The sequence below is a fragment of the Falco punctatus genome, assembly GCF_963210335.1.
Source record: "Falco punctatus genome assembly, chromosome: 8".
NCBI lineage: Eukaryota > Metazoa > Chordata > Aves > Falconiformes > Falconidae > Falco > Falco punctatus.
Window position 1 is genome coordinate 29,206,458 of NC_137588.1, and position 18,825 is coordinate 29,225,282.

General features: G+C 47.8%; 1 protein-coding gene across 12 annotated transcripts in view; it reads left to right on the top strand.

The window, feature by feature from the left end:
- Positions 1–242: 242 nt before the first annotated feature.
- Positions 243–18,825, top strand: part of MRAS (muscle RAS oncogene homolog) — a 41,377-nt gene continuing 22,794 nt past the window's right edge. For 2 of the 12 annotated variants that reach the window (XM_080399541.1, XM_080399547.1), the window contains exons 1-6: positions 2,357–3,219; positions 3,490–4,213; positions 6,239–6,439; positions 6,758–6,810; positions 7,402–7,485; positions 11,443–11,559. The gene's annotated coding sequence lies outside the window, so the exon portion shown is untranslated. Of the gene's footprint in view, positions 368–391; positions 788–2,356; positions 3,220–3,489; positions 4,214–6,238; positions 6,440–6,757; positions 6,811–7,401; positions 7,486–11,442; positions 11,560–18,825 lie in introns of those variants that run through there. The other 10 variants (XM_080399552.1, XM_080399542.1, XM_080399551.1 and 7 more) reach the window with 8 other exon arrangements.

The window sequence follows — 18,825 nt, forward strand, 5'->3', positions numbered from 1 at the left end:
GCGGACGGGCCCATTGCCGCGCCGGGGGTCGGCGGCCCCGGGCCCCCCGGGAGCCGCGCTGCCTCCCCGCGCCCGCCGGGGAGCGGCACCACAGCGAGTCAAAAGTGAGAAAAGCGTCGCCGTCACCGAGCCGCAGGTGATGGCGGGTCCCCGCCGCCGCCGTGAAAACCCCTCCGGCGGCGCCCGGCCCGGCCCCCGGCGGCGGGGCCGGGCTATTTATAGCAGCCGCCGCGGCGATATAAGGGCTGGCCGGGTGCGGGCTCCCCTGCCGCGGCCGCCGGGGCGGGAGCGGGCGGGGGCCGGCGGCGCTGCCCGGCCGCGGGCGCCTCTCGGCGGGCATGGGCGGGCGCTGAGGGCGCGGCCCCGGGTGAGCGGGGCTCGGGGACGGGGCTGGGAGGACGCGGGCCTGGGTGGCGCTTTCAGCAGGGGCGGGGGGAGCCCCCCCCCCCCCCCAATAAACCGCACTTTTTGCCGCCGCTCCCCCGCCAGGCGAGGGGCGCGGGGTCGCGCGGCCGGCAGTTGGGCGCTGCACGCGCGGAGAGCCCGCGGGCGCGGCGGGGGCACGGTGACATCCCCGGTAACGGCGGGGCCCCCCCGCCTCTCTTCCCCCGGTAACGCCCGCTGAAATGCGGCGCCCCGCTCTGGCATGACCCCCCCCGGCGGGAGGAGCGCGCCCCGGGCACCGCCGCCTTCCCGGGCCGGAGCTCGCTGTCGGGAAGAAAGGGCTGTCGCCGACCGTCGCCGCGGAGCCGCCGCTCTCAGCCACGCCGGACGCCGGCTCGGGACGGTACGGTGGCTTTGTGTCGCGGGGGGCTCTCGGAATCCCGGGGGGTCCCTCCCTCCTTCCCTGCGGAAAGCTCGGAAAATGGAACATGTGTGGCACGGCGGAGCGCTGCGGGATGCGTGCCCGCTGGGTGCGCGCTGGGCGAGGGGCGCGCTCCGGGGCGCGCCGGGTGGCGAGAGGTCTGGGGGAGTTGGGGTTTGTTGGCGTTTTGTTCTGCCTGGGGTACCCACCCCACCCCCCGATTCAGAGCCGCTCTAAACTTTTATTTTCCTACCTTTTGCATGTTTTCTGTGTTGCAAGATTTCCTATCTTGTATTAAAACTGTTCTTCGACCACTAAGTACTTTGTGAAAGCTTCCAGATTCGTGTGTTTGAGTTATTTGCTAGACTTTTAGAAGAAAGATGTAGATGCTATCTTGAATTACAAAGAGGCAAGGAGAGGAGGAGGTACTTTCTTTCCCCCCCCTTGTACTTTTTTTCTGCTTTAAGAACTGAACCGCAGCTGAAAGACAAGGACATTTCAGCTTTGTGCTTGGGATTGCTGGGGATTAGAAAGAAAATTTGTAACATTGGTTTGTTGTTTTGTTTTTTTTTTAAAAAAAAAAAACGGCTCAAGAGCCCTAGAAGCAGTGTTTAGAAAACCCTGCTTCCCAGAGAAACAGAGCCACGCTGGCTGCGAGTTGAGGAGCAAGTTAACAGTTGGACCTGGGGTGGACCAGTCTCAGCATCCTGTGCTTGGCTGCTCCAGCAAACCTCCCTGTCGAGCTGCTCACTTCGTACAACAAATCGGGACTTTACGCCGTGGCAGTTCGGAGTAGGGGTTGGGGTTTTGTCAGGAGAGCAAAGCGTACGGTGGAGTCCTGCCCCCCTCTCCTCCAGCATAGGCAGCTGCAGCCCTTCTGCACCCATCAGCTGGGACTTTTCTGCATTAGTTGCCTAACGTTCTGAAAGTGTGAAAATCTAAACCGCTAACTCCTTAGGTATCTTAAGTCATCTCAGTTTGGATTTTGGTGGCAGGCTTCAAGGGATGCTATTGACTGGAAATATTCTATTTATGTCTTACCTGGAAATTTTTGTTTATCCAGTACTTGATACTAAGAACAAGCACACCAACCTTATAGTCATACCTGGATACAGATACGCTTCTGGATTTTCGCTATGAAATTACCCAGTTAGCTCAGGCCCCCTCTGCATGAGAGAGATGCATTTCAAAGGCCTAAAACTGCATGGGTCAGGTGTCACTAATTTTCTTTAGGAAAGGTGCTTGTCTGTTGCTCTGAATCTGTTAGGGGCATTGTAAAAACAGGGTCTATTAATCAGGAGGAGATAAGAGAGAGAACAAGGGTGTGGCAAGGAAATTATGAAGTAATAGGTTTTTAAAACCTGCCTCTCAATAGCATAGCTTTGGACTGCCTAGTAGAGGTAGGATTTCTTTCTACATACTTGAGTGTGAAATACAAAGCTGGCAGTATCTCTTTAGAAATAATAGTGCATATAGAAAAATAGGTGTTCTTTATATTATAGTTCTGCATCCATTTGTTTGACTTCCTTTGATTTTGCTCCTCCATTCCAGGAGATATCACATATGATATGAGTGTGTAGCCCAAACTGCAGAGGGCCAAACACCCTGCCAGCATGACTCCTGAACCACAGCAGCTGCACCAGGTTTGGAGCTGGCCCAGCATCTTTTTTCAGAAATGATGTGAAAGGCAGTTTCTATTTATTGAAGTTTTTGGTGGGTGTTTTCACAAGCTCAAAATTTTTTGCGGAGGAACTAAGAATTACAGAAACAAAGCTTGCCTTCTTCATAGGGGGTAGTGTTTGGTATGTGTTGTGTTGGGTGTCTTTTTTTTTTTTTTTTTTATTAAACTGGGACTGAGGCTAACAAAAGGGAAGAATAAAACTGTATCATCTCTTGGTTAGAGGGGACTTCTTTCCTTTTTTGGAAGTTTTTTTTTTGCATAGGGGGAGAGATGGCATTTGGGGACTGGAAGGAGGAAGGCGAGTCCTGTACATGAGCTTATGTTGTCATTGGCAAAGTAGTACATGAGGGCAACGCACGGACAAGTGAATACAGGAGAAAATAATGAGATGAATCATTATCATTGACATCGTGCTATGGTTCCTTAGAGCTCTTCAACTGCGGACAGAAGCGGTGTCCTGTACCTGAGACCTGCGCAGCCCTTTGGCTCACACCGCATGCTGCCGGTAGTGTTTTGCTGTTAAGACCATCAGGGCAGAAGCTCTTCTCCCTTCTGCTCTTAATTCTGGAGGGCTGCTTGAAGAAAGCTGTTTGGCTTCATTCATTTCTTCCATTTTTATCTTCTGTCTTTGGGTGTGAAATATTTCTTGTGGCTGGATTCAAGCCAAGAGCCTCTACGTATCGCCCACAGTTGCCAAGCCTGGCATCCCTGCTGACCTGCAGGGTAGAGGGAGGTGAGTCAATTCATTAGGATGAATCAGTCTGCCCTATGAAGGTTTTAGGCTCCAGACTTCAACTGGAACAGTCTTAATTTGGTTTTGCCTGGTTTGTTTGCTCTGCGCAGCTCCAGCCGCACTGTCACTCCCAGTGGCTCCTCGCTCAGCCCTTGCAGCCTGCGTGGGGCCTCTGGTGCGGCGTGGTGCCCCTGCGTGTGGGAGCTGCCCTTGCCTCGGTGTTGTAACTTCTCCATGACTCTGTATCCCTTTTACCTCTCTTACCTGCAGAGGTAGAGGCAGGAGGGATTGCATCTCAGCAGGGGAACGTGCAGCCCTCAACGCAGAGCGTACTCCAGACTCTAGAGGTGGAGAATATTAACATGAACCCACAGGAACGAAGAAGGGAGCATTTTTGTATGGTGGTGGTGTTTGCGTAAGCTTTTACTGTCATAAGTAGATGAGGGTTGGGGGGATAGATTTAATACGGAAAATATGGAATTAATTTCCAGGGTTCCAAGACAGTACTATAGATGGGGCTGAAGAAGAAATGTGGTGTTAAAAGATAAGGAAATGTGCCTTGAAAGTGGCCTTTCAAAGATCAACTTTATTATTCTTGGTGTCTGAGGCACCCAGTTTTAATGAAGTATAAAGCAGAAGGGGTTGGGAGGATTTTGGTCCAAGTGAAAACAGAATGAGCGTGGGACTGGCAGATGGGAGGAACGTTAGCCTAGTCCTTGGTGGAGTTACTGCTTCTTTCTCCTGTTGTTGCCTACAGAGGGACTTGACAGAAGATATTTGGTGGGGAGGGGAGTGCAGCCTTCCTGTTCTGCTTGAATGTCACTGGCTCTTTTTCTCCAAGGGGAAACAGAGGTCCAGCACTCCAGTCCGTCACATCCTGAGTGTTTGTATCCAGTGTAAATCTAAAGCAAGTCCATCAACTTCAATAACATCTGCGATAAGCTACAATTGGCTTTTTCTGGACAGAGAGGAAAAATGAACGCTGTAACTTCAGGTGCTGAATTTTTTGGCGTACTCATTTTTTTGAGATTTATGACTCTTATTCTCCATTTGAGAATGCAGTGGAGCAATTGCTGATCCGTCCATGCATGTATATGTGAGAAAATGTCAGCGGAGGAGTAATAAGTGTGGAAGTCTTGCACAGAGATATGGCAAACCGGCCATCTGTTTTCAGATGATGAAATAATTATACAAAAATATGTCTTCTGAAATAATGATTGAGGGAAGAGGTGGGGGAAGGGTTGGGGGAGGTTAATGATATTTCTAAGTAGTTTTCTGTACTTTATGATACTTATCCCGATATAAAATTATCCTGATAATTTTACTGCTTCAGACACTAGTTCCTCAGTAAGTGGTGATTCGTGTGGCGCAGACATACAGGTTTTGTCAGAGAGACTAGTCCAGTGGCTGGAGCTAGCTGAACAGATGGAAAACCTGCTCCAAGTTACTTTCTGTCACAAGACTGCCCAAAGGCAGGGAGGCTAAGGTCAGCAGCTCTTATGGATAACCATAACTGTGAATCTGCCTCTTACTGAGCCCACTTTTCTTCTTTCTAAAATGGGGTAGTAGAAGCTTCTTCATTGTGGGGTGTGTTGGGAGCGTAAATATAGCAAATGCTGAGATACTTCAGAAGGCATCTAAGTATTTGAGATACTCTGGGGTTGGATTCCCCTTCCTGCTGCTTCTCTTCCACCCAGAACTGACCAGCAGAATTGCTTAATGCTTCTACAACTGAGGGTTTTTTTTATTAATTTTTGGCTATATTTTGTTTGCCTTAGAACTTTTTTGTCATTGATGGGCTTGAGATTAAAGTCCTGAACTACTTTCTTTCGCTTTCTTCTACTACAAGTATAAAGCTGCTTATCCTTCTCCCAGATAACATAATGCTTGCCTTGCCTTCTCTTTCAGAAGGTCTGCTTCTGGAAGGACTGTTGTACAAATATATAATTTTATGCAGCGTAATAAAAATGGTTTATTCTTTCTTCATCCCTCACAGCCCTCCACTACCTAAGCCTTCTTTGTTGCTGCAAATTCCACGGTTTTATACAAAGCCTCTCTTTTTTGAATGTACAACAGTTCTCGCTCCTGTACTAACTTGCTAAACCTACCTGAAATGGGCACTTCATTTTGGGGAGGGGAAAATATGTGTATTTTCCTCAAGGTGAGGAAATGCCCACACATGGTTTGCTGATTTCTGCTTTCTCTGGTTATTGCCAACTCCTGACTGCATCTGCCTAGTTCTTGGGCTGGAGATGAGTGTCACTGAGGAATTCCTGGGGACTGTTTGGCACTGAGTGGTGATTTGTAAGGATCAAACATGGTGGGCCAGATGACTGGTTTATGTAGTGGCTGCTGTTAGTCCACTGAAGACCAAACAGCTGCTCCAAGTTTCCGTCATCTCGAGTGAAAACAAGTACAACTGCACCAGCTTGCAGCCAGTTTACAATAAGCCTGTTCCCTGGGCTGTGAGTTAACCTTGCGAAGTGTCTCCTGGGGTCAGGTCTGTTACTCTTGTATGTGAAAATAAGTCTTGGTGTGCTTTCTGATTCACTGGAGTGTAAATAAAGCAAGAAGGTCTTTCACTTACAGGCTCACTCATCAGCATATATTAGTAACGCTCATCAGCTTTTGACTGGAACTTTGATGGCATAATTACTGTAAAAGGGTAACATATTCAAAACTACCTGTGTGACTTTGGGAGTTAGATTCCTAAGAGTCTTAGTCATTATTTTAAACAGGAATCAGCTTTTTAAGCCACACATACTCCTGGAAGTTTTAAGAAAAGGCTTCTGTTATCATGTCTTTTAAATGACAGGTTTTAGGATGAACATGGCAGCTCTGCCACTCTGCTCATCTCTGATATTAAATAAGGAGGTTGAAGAAACAATTATAAAAATACTGTGGAAAATAGATTCTCAGAGGTAATCTTGGTAGAGAGGTCCATGATGTAAAAATGGCTACTCTTCAGTCACCTGACAGCAGGATGGATGTGAGTGTGTACTTTCATCTGTGTCTTCAGGACATCTGGGAGGATGACTGTTGTCTCAGCCATCACCGTAGACAGAGCAAAACATACATTTCTCCAGATGCAATTTGGTGCACTGAATTCAAACAACTTGTGACTGGAACAGTTTGAGTCACCAGCGCGAACGTGGTTATCGGAAGAAACAGATAAACTAAGAAAACAGTCTTGCGTACTCTAGTGTTTATGTTTGTGTAGGTAAGACTTCAATTTGCTATCAATCTTGGGTCCCTTTTTAAGCAGTGATGGATTAGTGTTGGTACTTGTGCAATTTTTAAAGCATTCCTGTAACACTTGTAATGCAAAATTATTTATTTTGCAGCATGACTGTGAGATAGGGACCTACTATTTATCTTGCTTGTACAGCTGGGGAACTGGAGTATTCAGTAGAGCTAAACACAGCACACAGGATCACACAGGGAAGTGTGAAGCAGGACAGGCAGGAAGGTGCTGAAACTGGTTCTCAATTCCTGTGAAAACCATCAAGCTCTGATCAGTGTTCTGCCTGCCTATCAGGTTCCTCCTCAGTGCTTTTGAGGCAGCTTGGGACATTTCCTTGGCTAGACAAGGTGGGATTTGGCTTTTCTAAGGAGGAAAGATCAAGCCTGGTTATGGAGGGAGGAAGATGATGTATGTCTGACGGAAGATGGGGAACGGGGAGCATTCCCCAGCTAAAGGTGCCACCACCACTTCTTCAGCAAGTCTGGCTTCCCCAGTGCTGGCATAGGCTGCCTCACAGCTATTGAAACTCCATTCTGCTGGGCAAATCCCTGTTCTTCCTGCGTCCGGAGCCAGCTCTGCTCTTTTTAATAAAGTTGATATGAGTGGCTGGGTTGATGATGAAGCCTTCTGTCCAGCTGCTGGCTCCACATCTGCTGCCGCCGTGCTGTGTCCCTGTGTTGCCTGGGCTCCCTGAGGGAGATCTGCCCTCGCTCCGTCCTGGCCTTGTGAGGGGCACCGGTGTTTTGGTTTTGGGGGAGGAAGCTGTTGCAAAGCCTGCAGGAGGAATTTTTTGTTTTGGTTGCATGGTGAACAGTAACAATACATGTTTTATTGCTCAGAACATATCCACATTTATATGATGCTATATTTAAAAAGGAGAAAAAATGAGTCATGAGGAGCTATGCTAATGCTAAGTATTTATGTCTATCTCTTGTGAGGCTGAAGGCAGCGGGAGTTAAGAAACGCTCTTGTGAAGTGTCGAGAGGATTTACGGATCAAACTAAAGCCTACTGAAGTCAGCTGTAAGTCATGCTGTGCCTCGCTTGGGGCCCGTATCACGTACCTTGTGCTGGTTACAGGGAAATTCTTTTCTTGAAAAACCTGGAAGCGCTCAGTGCTGTTGGCTTCCCTGGGCTTGGGCAGGAGCTCGCAGAGCTGCGGGCTGGAGCAGAGGTCTTACCTTCTCAGCGGTTACTGCTCCTTCGCTGGAAGGTCACACCTGGGTCGTGGCCAGGGCAGGGATGTCCCTGTCCCTCTCAGGCCATGCCTGCAGCATCACACAGCAGGCACCCGCATCCTGAGCGGGAGCAGGCAGAGTCTGGGCATGGCCACTTCTGCCTGCACAAGAGCTGTAGTCCCAAGGAGATGCAGGGTTGGGGTCCGCTGCAGTACAAGCTGCCAGAGCTCTCCTGTCGGAGCCTGCTAGGGACAGGGGGGTGCCAGGGTTTGATACTTCCACTTATGGCGTGTCTTGACACTAATTCAGTTGGCTTGCACTTAATTATGAAGTGCAAGTGTGGTGTGTGTTTGTTTTATTTAAAAGTTCCTTAATGAAATAGTGTTTATTTGAGAGTGCCAATGAATTTAGCTTTCCAAATGTCTGCCCACCAGCATGGCTCTGTTCCAGTCACAGGTGGAGAAGGGATTGGAACTGGGATTCCATTACTGGGTGGGCCAAGAACAGAGGATAGAGATAGACTTGCTGTGAACAAACTCAGACAGCATGATGTGCGCAGAAAATACGGATTTGGTAACTGCAAGATGCTCTGCAGCTCCTCTGTTTTGCCCACTTATTTGAGAGGGGTGTTCGAAGTGAGCAGAAATAATTACTGAAGTGAAATCTTCAGGTTTATTGGGTGTTTTGTTTTGTTGTTGGTTTGGTGTTTTTTTTTGGTTTGGGGTTGGTTTTTTTTTTTTTGAGAATTGGTCATATCAGTATGAAAATGAGCATGTTTAAGCTTCCTTCAATATATTTTTGTGGGGTACACTGGCAAACAAAAGGCTGTAATAGTATAAGGCTGGTTCGGGTCTCTGTGGAAAGAAATAATTGCTCATCTTGCAAATGTAAGACTGGTTGAAAAGCTTTTGAATAGGAATCTGTTATTTGTACTTTGCTGGAAGCAAAAAGCCTAATGGTGAGTCTGATACACAACAGCTGGAATGAAGACCCACCCAATTCAAGTTAAAAGGATGTTAATGGACATTGGTGTAGCGGGAATCCCACTCATTTTTTTCTTGAACTGGCCTTCCCGCTTAAAGAGCTACTAAAATAATCCACTGCATCATGTCTCCAGGTACCTGGTCACTCCAAAAAAGCATTTAGAGGATTTTCTTCTGTGGGTTTGTGAGCCTGTGATACAAGCTCTTTATCAGTTGGTTATGACACAGAAAGACTCCAAAAAGATACGAAATGACAAAAAGGAACACGATGCAGATGGAATTTAATCTTTCAGGCACATCCAGACATTGTTATCGAGTCTGTCATCTGTACTTAACATACCCAGATAGCTCTTGAGTGGTCTGCATAGACAGCTGGCAATTTAGTGGAGATTGTGATCTTCAGAAAATATGTCGCTGATGCCTTGTGTAACACTTGGTGTGGAAGTATTAGTGCCACCAAACTAAGTGCAAGATTTGCCGGGTGGGCAGATACATCTGTCAAATAGGACTCTTTGGGAAGAAGTTACTGGGTACCCAGCATTCAGTCCCAGAAAGAGTCATGAAGGGCATTGACAGAGCTTGTGCTCTGGGGTGATCAGCTGGGGAGATCACTGGAGGAATCCCTTTGGCTTATTAGGGCTCGCTGCTGAGCTGTAGTTGCAGACTGGAGGTTAGTTTGATGGCTGCTGGCATTTGGGGGGGGACAAGAGCCCCCAGCTAACCTCAGAGGAGATGTGCCCCAGTGCTCTGGGAATCCCCTAAGCTCTTGTGAATTGTTTTTGTGAAACAACAGTGCAAAGTCAAATATTGCTATCATAGCTCTCAGAGGAGTGTGTGATCTTGCTGTTAAGGTACCTGCCTAGCCACAATCCTACATCTGATATAACCATCCTTGGAGAACAGGGCAGGTATCACCTGAGCCCATCCTATGCTTGTCCTGCTTTGCTTCCCCCTGAGGAGACCTTGGTGGTAGCTGCTGAAGGATTGTAACTCTGGATTAAAAGTCTTAAGATTAAGATTAAGATGAGCCTTAGCAATAAGGTGAACTTGAATGATACTTGCAGCTCTTCCCTCAGAAAATATTTTGTAGCTCAAAGGGCAGAGTACTGGGAGAGAGACTTTTCTGTTTCCTCCGTGTGCTGTGGATGCTTTCAGATTTTGTCTGCAAACGTGTAAAATAGCAGGCATAGGGAGCTGCGCAGACTAGTTGTTTTTCTTGAGGTTTGGTCTGGTCTGAAGAGATGCTGAATGCTCAGTTAAGATGCGCTGCTGAGCATTGTTTCCTCTGCGCATTCTGCAAAATGGGTCCATGCAGCACAGAGATGCTGATAAGATGCCGCATCACCCCTGTCCTGTGAGCAGCAAGTGTTATGTTACGGGAGATTTACCTGTGGAGTGTTAAGTCCTTCTCTAAAAGTCTGACTTGGACTGAACGCCTGCAGAGCATGGGAAGTCTTTCATGTCAATCAGCAAAGTTAGCTAAGGGAATATATAATTTCTTACTCTTTTTTTGCAACGTAGCAAGTCTGTTTAATTAAGCATCTGGGATTTGAATTATTAAATAACGGAACAGTTTCAGTCTACTTTTCTGTTGTACAGATCTCCAGCAACCCTTTTTTATTCCTCCAGCAACCCTTTTTTGTTCCTTGGATTTTTAAATTATAAGCTTCAGAAACTCTTCGAGCCTCAGGAGGATCGCTTACTGGATCCGGGAGTGCAAAGAAATACAACTCTTATTCTAAGGTCTCCTGAGCACAGCAAGTCACTCCTTGTTGTTTACATACCAGCCTCGCAAGAATATGGGAATAAATGTTAGGTTGTTGAAGCAAAGCAGAAAAATAGTGTTTTCAGGCGTATCCCACGTTGAAGCGTCTGCTTGGTTTTGTGCAGCGTAAGAATAAATCTTTTTGCTGCACAAAACACGGGGAGCAGTTCTCTGGTTTGGAGGTCAGATTGCCTCATCTGGTTTGGGGTAAAAAAAAAAAAGAGAGAGAAAAATAACGGTAGTTGCAGTTCTTGTAGGCTTGGGAAGGCTCACAAAGAGATGGATGGGTCTAGCTGAGAGGTGGGAAGGGGCAAAGATGAGTTGTCAAAGCCAAAGTGGTGAAGGCTGGAGGTGGTGGAGCAGCTGGGGTGGTGGAGACCTGCTTCCTTCAGGGCAGCAAACGCGGAGCTGGGGAGGGGAGGGAGTGATTGCTAGTGTCCATGGTGGGGACAGAGGTGCAGGCAGCCCTGGGCAGGGTGTCCTCGTGGGCAGAAGGAGGTGAGGGACTTGCTGACAAAGCCACTTGGCCCCAAGAAGTTCCTGAAATGCCTTCCAACCTCGGGAGTGCTCCAGCTCTCCAAGCCCTCCTGACCCAAGGCTAATGTGCTCTTGCTTCTGTTTGAGACCGGTGCACTTCAAAAGCCTTGTCGATTGGAGGGGTGGGTGGACATGGTGGGTGGAGCTGATGACCCAAAATATCATTTCCCCTTCCTAGGGCTGGGCGTATACCAAACTTGTGTCTCTGTGTGGTAAAAGAATATGAACCAAAAGTGCTGAGAGATGCAGTGGTTAAATTGAAACATGCTGTGGCAGGATGAAAGTAATCTTGTCCCTTACCAACCCTTAATGCTTGGGGCTTTTTTTTTTTTTTTTTTTTCTTCTTCAAGTGGCTGCAATCCATGCCATCTCTATCTGTGGTTTTAATAGAAAGATTTTTATATCCAGAAACATGTCAGGACACCAGGGTAAACCATCCCATGCTGTGTTATAGCTTATAAGGTCAAGATAAAACGTAAGGGTATCTACAGTTGTCGTTCATATTTTATTTTTGCAGTGCCCTTGAATGTACTGAAGCATATGAAAGACCCTTGTGTGGATTGAATGTCCCTTAGGGAGAACCCAGCAGTACAAAGAAGCACCAGATCCATATTTCTTGCTCTCTCTGTGTCTGGTATGTAAAATATGACGCAAATGAGTTACCTGAGCTGCCAAGACTAAGGCTAACATCTCTTTGCTTAAAAAAAATTTGTTTAAAAACAATGGCACTATATAGGCGTAGGAATGGCATATGGGATCTTCCATGAGGTCAGAGCAACATAACACTGCCTCCCACTATTTTTGAGAAAAGACCTTGATGTCTTTACTCCATTGTGACTTTGCAGCAGGATAACTGTACTTCACGGCTGTGTGGTAGATGGAAGTTAAAAACGGATATTCCTGGGCTCTGATGGCAGAACCTAAACATTCCTATGAAACTTCCTAGCCAAGGTCTCAAAGGGATTGAAAGTCAGGAGAATCTGAGCAAGGAAACCTGTTCAAACAGGAGAGCAGAGTAATTGAACCAAAATGATGCTCTGGAAGAGCTAAGCAATGACCAGGATTTTTTGAAAGTAGCTTTTGATTGGACTGCCATAATCTAGACTCAGAAACTTTATCCAGTTACTTTGCTTTGTTCAGTTCATGTGTGGTCTTACCTGTGAAATGACCTTTCCCATTGCCCAGGTAAGGCAGAAGTCCTGTACACTTGTGGGAGCCAGCGTTCTGTACCACTGCAGGTACACCTACATGTAGTACAGCTCACATTTAAGGAAAAATGAGTACATCCAGCCACAGTAAATTATAAGCAATGTGGTGATACCAGTGTTTAACCAGTATGTTACCCTCCTGTCCCATCAACGGTCCTTAGCCACCCCTTCGCCTGTACTGAGTGGTGTGTTTGCTGACTGTGTTGCTGTGGGGAGGGAGTAGTGGGTCAGCACTGGCTAGGCCAGCACATCTGCTCATCCCTGTGGAACGGCGTCCCTTCAGGGAATGTGACTGCACAGTTTCTGGAAATCTGTTAGTACCAGCCTGATACGACGGAAGCCATCACCTTTGGTGAGAGGCAGAGTACCTGGAAGACTGACTTACATAATGAGTATAACCATGTGTGATGTGTTTCTCCCATGGGAATGCTAAAACCAGTTTATAGGGCAAAAGCAGAAGATGTTATTGTTTGGTGTGTGTAAAAGATGTTTTGTGGTAATGGTAGTGGAGGGTGTGCCTCTCGCTTTTCCTTTAACTGGGGAGAGACTGCTGTTGCTTTTAATTTTTGCCTTTTTGGTTTTTTTCCCCACAGGGCAATTTATTTTTGAGGGGGTTTATCTTTTCATGAAATTGTGAGTGAATTTCTGATGTGATTGCACAGAGGCAGTGGTGGTTGGAGCCCTGCTGTTGCCTTGTTCGTTGGAGGTGCTTCACAAGAGTGCAAAACTCTTTTGAGGTATGATTTCCCATAGCATGCTAATCGAGTGAAGTGCTGTAGACTTGCTTGCTGGCACTGTTTAAATCCATAATGCAGCACCACCTGCCAAACCATGGGACATAATGGAAGTGTTAACGAATGTACATATATACCCTCTGATGCAGCTGCAAGCTGAATGACTTAAAAGTTGAGGCAGAGGGTTTAGACTGAGCATAGGAGGAACCAGACTTAAGGTATCCTGATATGTGCTGAAACTGAGGGGTAGAAGGGGTGACTACAGGGGTCTAAAGTTGGGTCACCTGATCCATAGGGTGCTTTCGAAGATATGCTGATTTTCAGCTGCTGCTCTGATACATGGAGTCATCTACTTGTGACACCGGAAAAGAAACTTGAGCATTCAACAGCAAAGTGCAGGTACTGAGGAGCACCAGGTGGGACCCTAGTACCTGTTTTCTGGAGGGGTGTCCTCGCAAGATGCTTCTCTCCGGTGCTGGCAGGGTGAATATGCTTGACAGGAGGGAGAACTTCTGTCATGCGTGGATAAACTCTTCCTCAAGGGTGGTTTGGCCAGTTGCCCACTGGTCTGAGTGTCAAGGTGTGCATTTGCCACCAGGAGGACTTGCCCAGACAAGCAAGGAACAGGAGGAGGACAGCAGGGAGGGAGCTCACAGCAGGGAGGGAGCTCACAGCTGAGGACGTTTCCAAAGAGAAAGGCTGAGAAGAAGTGCCAGGGCTGGCCTGGCACTTGACCAGGGTGCTGGTGGTATCTGTGCACCCTGTCCTCCAGCAGGTTCGTGGAGAAGCTGTGGCTTCGTGGTGCTGTGTGTCACCACATGTAGGGCAGAGGAGGGGGCTGCGCAACCCCCCCCATACCTAGCCCCGGGCTCTGCACACACTCCTCTTTTGGACAAGCTTGTCAGATTTGCCAAGTACGGAGTTGCCTCCCCAGCATGTTGTACGTAAATAAGAGGCTCACGCTCTTGGCAGACACTGTGACAAGCCTGGAAAAAATGACTGTAATGGGTCCTGGACCAGCGATGAGATCTTGGAGTCTTCCAAGTGACAGGGTAATGACATGGACCTGGAAATGCCTGGAAAATAGCCTTCCACATGGTTCTGGGATTTAGAGTCAAGAAGTTCTACCTAAAATCTGCCAAGTGCCTATTTTGGTAAACATGCGAGACGACTGTTCCTTCATCTTCTGAAGTCCACGCTGGTGCAGCTTTACTAAGCACCAGTGTCATGGACTAGCATGCTCTGTGCTCGTCTGTACCTGTAAATGAGTATTAAATGGGTTGTGGGGAACCAGGAGGACTGTCCTTGACCCGGGAGCCTGGGAAAGCTGACAGAGCATGCTACAAGCCTGCCTGGTGTCCTGAGGTGTCCTGAAACATCTGGGCTGCCCTGTAGCTTACAGGTAATTCCAGGGGACACTGTGATGCAAAAGGGAACAGGTAATCTGCCTGTTTTTCCATAGAATATGGACAATAGTCTTTTTGCCTAGAAAGGGCATAGTCATGAGTACTTTTGGAGAAGGTTTGCAGTAGAGCACAGGTTTTGGAAATAGCCTGGAGATCCCCACTCTTCTCACCTTCCTCCCTCTGCCCCAAAGGAGGGAGCATCAGCTTGGGACTTGATAGGATTCACCCATCCCCTTGTAGAAATGCTACTACCAGGGACCATCACAGCCTTCAGCTTTTTACTGCTGTCTGAAAATATGCAAAATACATTTGCCAGGAGGGAAGGGAGTCTTTAAAAAGCCATTTACGTCCCAGAAGACATCTGGTAGCAACACTGGAGATGTAGAAAACATTCAATACCAAATTGAGCCTGATTGGAAGACAAACTGGGAGGCAAATGCGTTGATAGATTTGCAGAAAGGTGACTGGAATGAGATGGCCACGTACCCTTTCTATCCATAAACAATCTCCAAACCATCCTTAGGTGCCATGAAGACTGTGCGTTGGCTCAGTCATGCCTGCCCTGCACACAGCGTGGTGTCCTTAAGCCTGCAGCACAACAAGCCATCAAGGAGCTGGGTGGAGAGGTGGGTGCACCCCTTCTTTTGGCAGGGGGATGCGGGGCTGAGTGAAGGTAGGGTGGAGCCGTAAGGATAGTTCATGCTGGGCAGTTCTTGGAGCTGCTTGGGATTCCCCCACAACTCTGTGCTGCAGTGCATGAATTCGTTGCGTGGACTGCTTCTGTCTGCCCAGGGTGATGCTGGCTGAAGCCAGGAGGGCTGTGCTGTGCACATCTGGCTGCATCACCAGCGGCAGGGCCACATGCAGGCGGCAGAGCATCTGGCTGCAAATGGAGCACTGGTGCAGCATTGGGCTGTTGCTTCGGAAACCTTACTGAGCAGCGTAAGAGCAGCAAAGCCACCCAGGGCAGTGGATTTGGGGTCTTTTTATTGGCGTGTCAGCAGGCTGGGATGTGTGGGAGGGAAGCTGCCCATTTCCAGGGATTGTGCGAGCAGGAAGGGCAGCTATTGGAATTCGAAGCTGCTTCCTCCACTGTAAATTTGTTCTTGTTGTGTTATCTCTGGTTGGGCAGGGCAGGGGAACATCTTGGCTATCAGATTTTTTGCTACAGTATGTTTAAGTCAGCTTCACTGGTTCCATGATAACATAGGAGAGGTATTCCTGGCCTCACTAGCCAAGAATTTTCAAGAGTAATACAGGAATCTGTCATCCTCGGTGTCTCGTGAGAGCTTTGGAAATAAATGAGTAAGGAAAGGGATGGTGGGTTTAAACACACGAGAAATGATGGGCTGGCTTTCTCAGGTCCCAGTTACTGTGCAGGGATGCTCTCATGTCATGTCTTGGCAAAAGGCTTGGATCAGCCTCCAGTGGACTCCCCTAAACTGGAAACTATGCAGTTTTAGTCAAGGTCTGAGACGTACAGCAATGGATCTCATGTAGCTGCTTTTTGGTCTCATAGCTGAATTCTACAAAACTGGTAGCAGCAGTGCTGTAACTCTGCAGATGACCCAAATCTGACTCAAGTGTTGTTTTTAATTAAAATAATAATAATCTGGCTTCTGCATCTGACTGTTGGCTTGTCAGAGTGACAAGAATCTTCTTACGTATTTTGAAAAGGGCACTACATCACCAAGAGAGATTAATGGAGTTGCTGTGGGAGGTGGAGGAGTAGTTGGGGGAGGGAAGCAGAGTTCGTTTTGGATGGCATTTGTCAATATGATTGACGCATGCTGTGCTGCATTTACATACAGATCAGGACGTGGACAAGCACGTGCTTCCAAGCGAATACAAGTGAGCCCCCGTGCCCAGCCTGGCCACAGGAAAGCTGCCACTCAGTGCTGCAGCAACGGCTCCTTCTTACTGCTTAGGGTTTCGCAGCAGGGGGGGAGGGGGGGCCGCCTACCACCTAAGCAATTTCCAGTGACGTGGCTTTTTATTATTATTATTTGTTCAGACTATAATTCCATGTTTCCTGAAATAACTACCAAGTATTCATCAGGCAGCTACTGCCTTTAGCTGCCTTTTGTGTGAATCTCAAGTGCTTCATTACTCCCCCGGTGCGTTTTCTTTCTCTTACAGTAAATCCGAGCAGCATCTGTGTGGTGGGGGAGGCGATGCAATCTTGGGTTGAAAAGGAGAAAAGGTTTGGCTGGCACAGGAAACCAGCGAGGAGTTCAGGGAGTGCAGCCCTCGGGGTACAGCATCTTTTTGCCCTAGAGGAGAATTCACGTGACCGCTTCCAGGACCCACAGCTACATCCTCCAAATTCAAAACCCAACCAGTTGCAGCTCTTTATTGCTGGATTTTATTATAAAATTATAAAATTGAGGATTTTATTTTTAAACAGCAGTTGGTTTATGACTTCTTTTTTTTCTCCTCTTTAGTAGCAATCTGATAGTGCTTTGATCACTGCTCCAGAAGGAAATGCCTGTAATTTCCTGTGCAGGTCTTGCCAGGTGCTGGGCTCCATCAGATCTCCTGGAAGCTGATGGGAGTTGAGAGCGCTCTCACCTGGCAGGATCCTCCTTAATGGAAAACCTCAGAGAGCTGAAATTACACTTGGGTTTCGAGCAACTTAATGCCAATGCTACGAAGGGTGTAAGGCTCTGACTTCCCACATGACAGATCTCTTCCATGCTGACTTTCCACTGAAGACTTGCTCGGAGTCCAGCTTTTGCTCGGTGCATCCTTTCTGAGGCGTTGACCAGGCAGGAAACCTGGCTAAGAGTCAATCATCTTTATTTAATAATAATTGGTGGTGGTTGTTCATACACCTATGGGTCCTTTGGCTCTTGAGGGTTTGGGACACCATCATGCCTACTTGAGGGAGCACTCCCTGAAGTTCATTCGGTCCTGATCAGCATGACTCAAGGGACGCAGCTGCCTCCAAAAAGGGCATGTCCTGTGTTTCAAGGATTGCCAGTAGCTCCCAGTCCGAGGGATTGCCTGCAACGCATGAGGCTGAACTATTTTTGTACCTGGCGAACGTCTCTGGGTGTGTCGTGGTGGTTGTGTGGCTGCAGCCAGCAGTCTGCAAGAGGAACAGAGAGGGAAGTGTTCAGATCTGCAAGAGTTTCAGCCCTGGAAGCATTGCATGGAGCTGCTAATGCCTGCAAAGTGGCCGGGTAAAAGGGCGTAACAGAGTGAGCTGTGGCAAGCGAAAGAGTTATTAATTGTAACTGTGGGAGTAGTTGGCAGCCTCAGTGGCTGATAGTCTTCCTCAGCCTCAGGTGAGGGTGTCTTCAGGTGTGCAGAGCTCTGACAGGGCATGTGTGAAGAGCTATCCATGGACCAAGGCAAGCCGATAATAGAAAAGTTCCCTTGGCCATGGGCTGATGGAATTGCTCAGCACACATATGTGTACCTGAGTACGGGCTAAACCTCAGCCTATTGCTCCAGCGGCACAGGCTCCCTAAAGCTGTCCGGTTTGGAGAGCTGCAGCAGAGGAGAAGGGAGCTGGTGATTCCCACGCAGACCCTGCTGCAGCTTTTTCTCGAGGTTTCATAACAGAATTATGCAGTTTGTGTCGTGTGTTGCCATGGAGACTGTAAATCACTGTCATGCTGGGCTTCTCTGTCAGGGAGCCAGTGTCTTTAATTGCACGAACCTCCGGCAAATCCAGGGCTTGGTTCTGAGCTCGTTTACCTGCTGTAATGGCTTTGCCCGGGGAGCTCTGCCTCCAGAAGAGCAGAGTGGAATCAGGGATAGCAGTGCTCACTCATCTGTATTGAACATCTGGGGTCAATTTTATTATTGTTATATGTGGCCACACCTCTGCTCAGCTGAACAGAAAGTATAATGATTTACAAAAGCTTAGATCTGTCCCACTTGCATTCAGGGCAAGATTTGCAATGAGGGTGGGGATTAGATGCACTACCCACATGTGGTGGTGACCAATTGGGGCTTGGTGGCCCAGTCACACAAACTAAGCTGAATTTCTCAGTCTTTGGTGGTTTTGTAGTACTTTGTTGCTCCAGGGGGATAGCTCAGCCCTTCCACTCCATCCCCATGTTCAGACAGGTACACGGGGTTTTATGCAGTTTGCCTCCATACAAAATCATCTTTACAGAGGAGTCTTAGCCTCAGCAACACTCTTGGGTCAGTGTTTCTCTTTTCCTTGCCCTCTACCCCAGGAGCAGCCACATTTCTGACTGTCTCAGCTTTACTGGCTTGTGCTGTCAGGACACTGGTCTTGCCGGTGCATATGAAGAAGATGGTGGTGTAAACCAGCCTCCTTCCCGTGACGTAACCAGAGTCCTGACAGCATTTGTCAGCACAGGGTATGGATCCTTCTCTTGGCTTCTTCAAAATAAACAACTATATAAATTGTAAGGTGATTAGCATCAGAGCTTATTAGTGTATTACCACATGCTGCTTTGTATTCAGACAATAGATAAAAGTGTCTGTGCTTCATTTTTCTCAGTCAGATCTACAGCAAACACGCTTATTCTTGCTCCCATCTGAGGAGGACTGTGTCAGTGCTCTTGCCAAA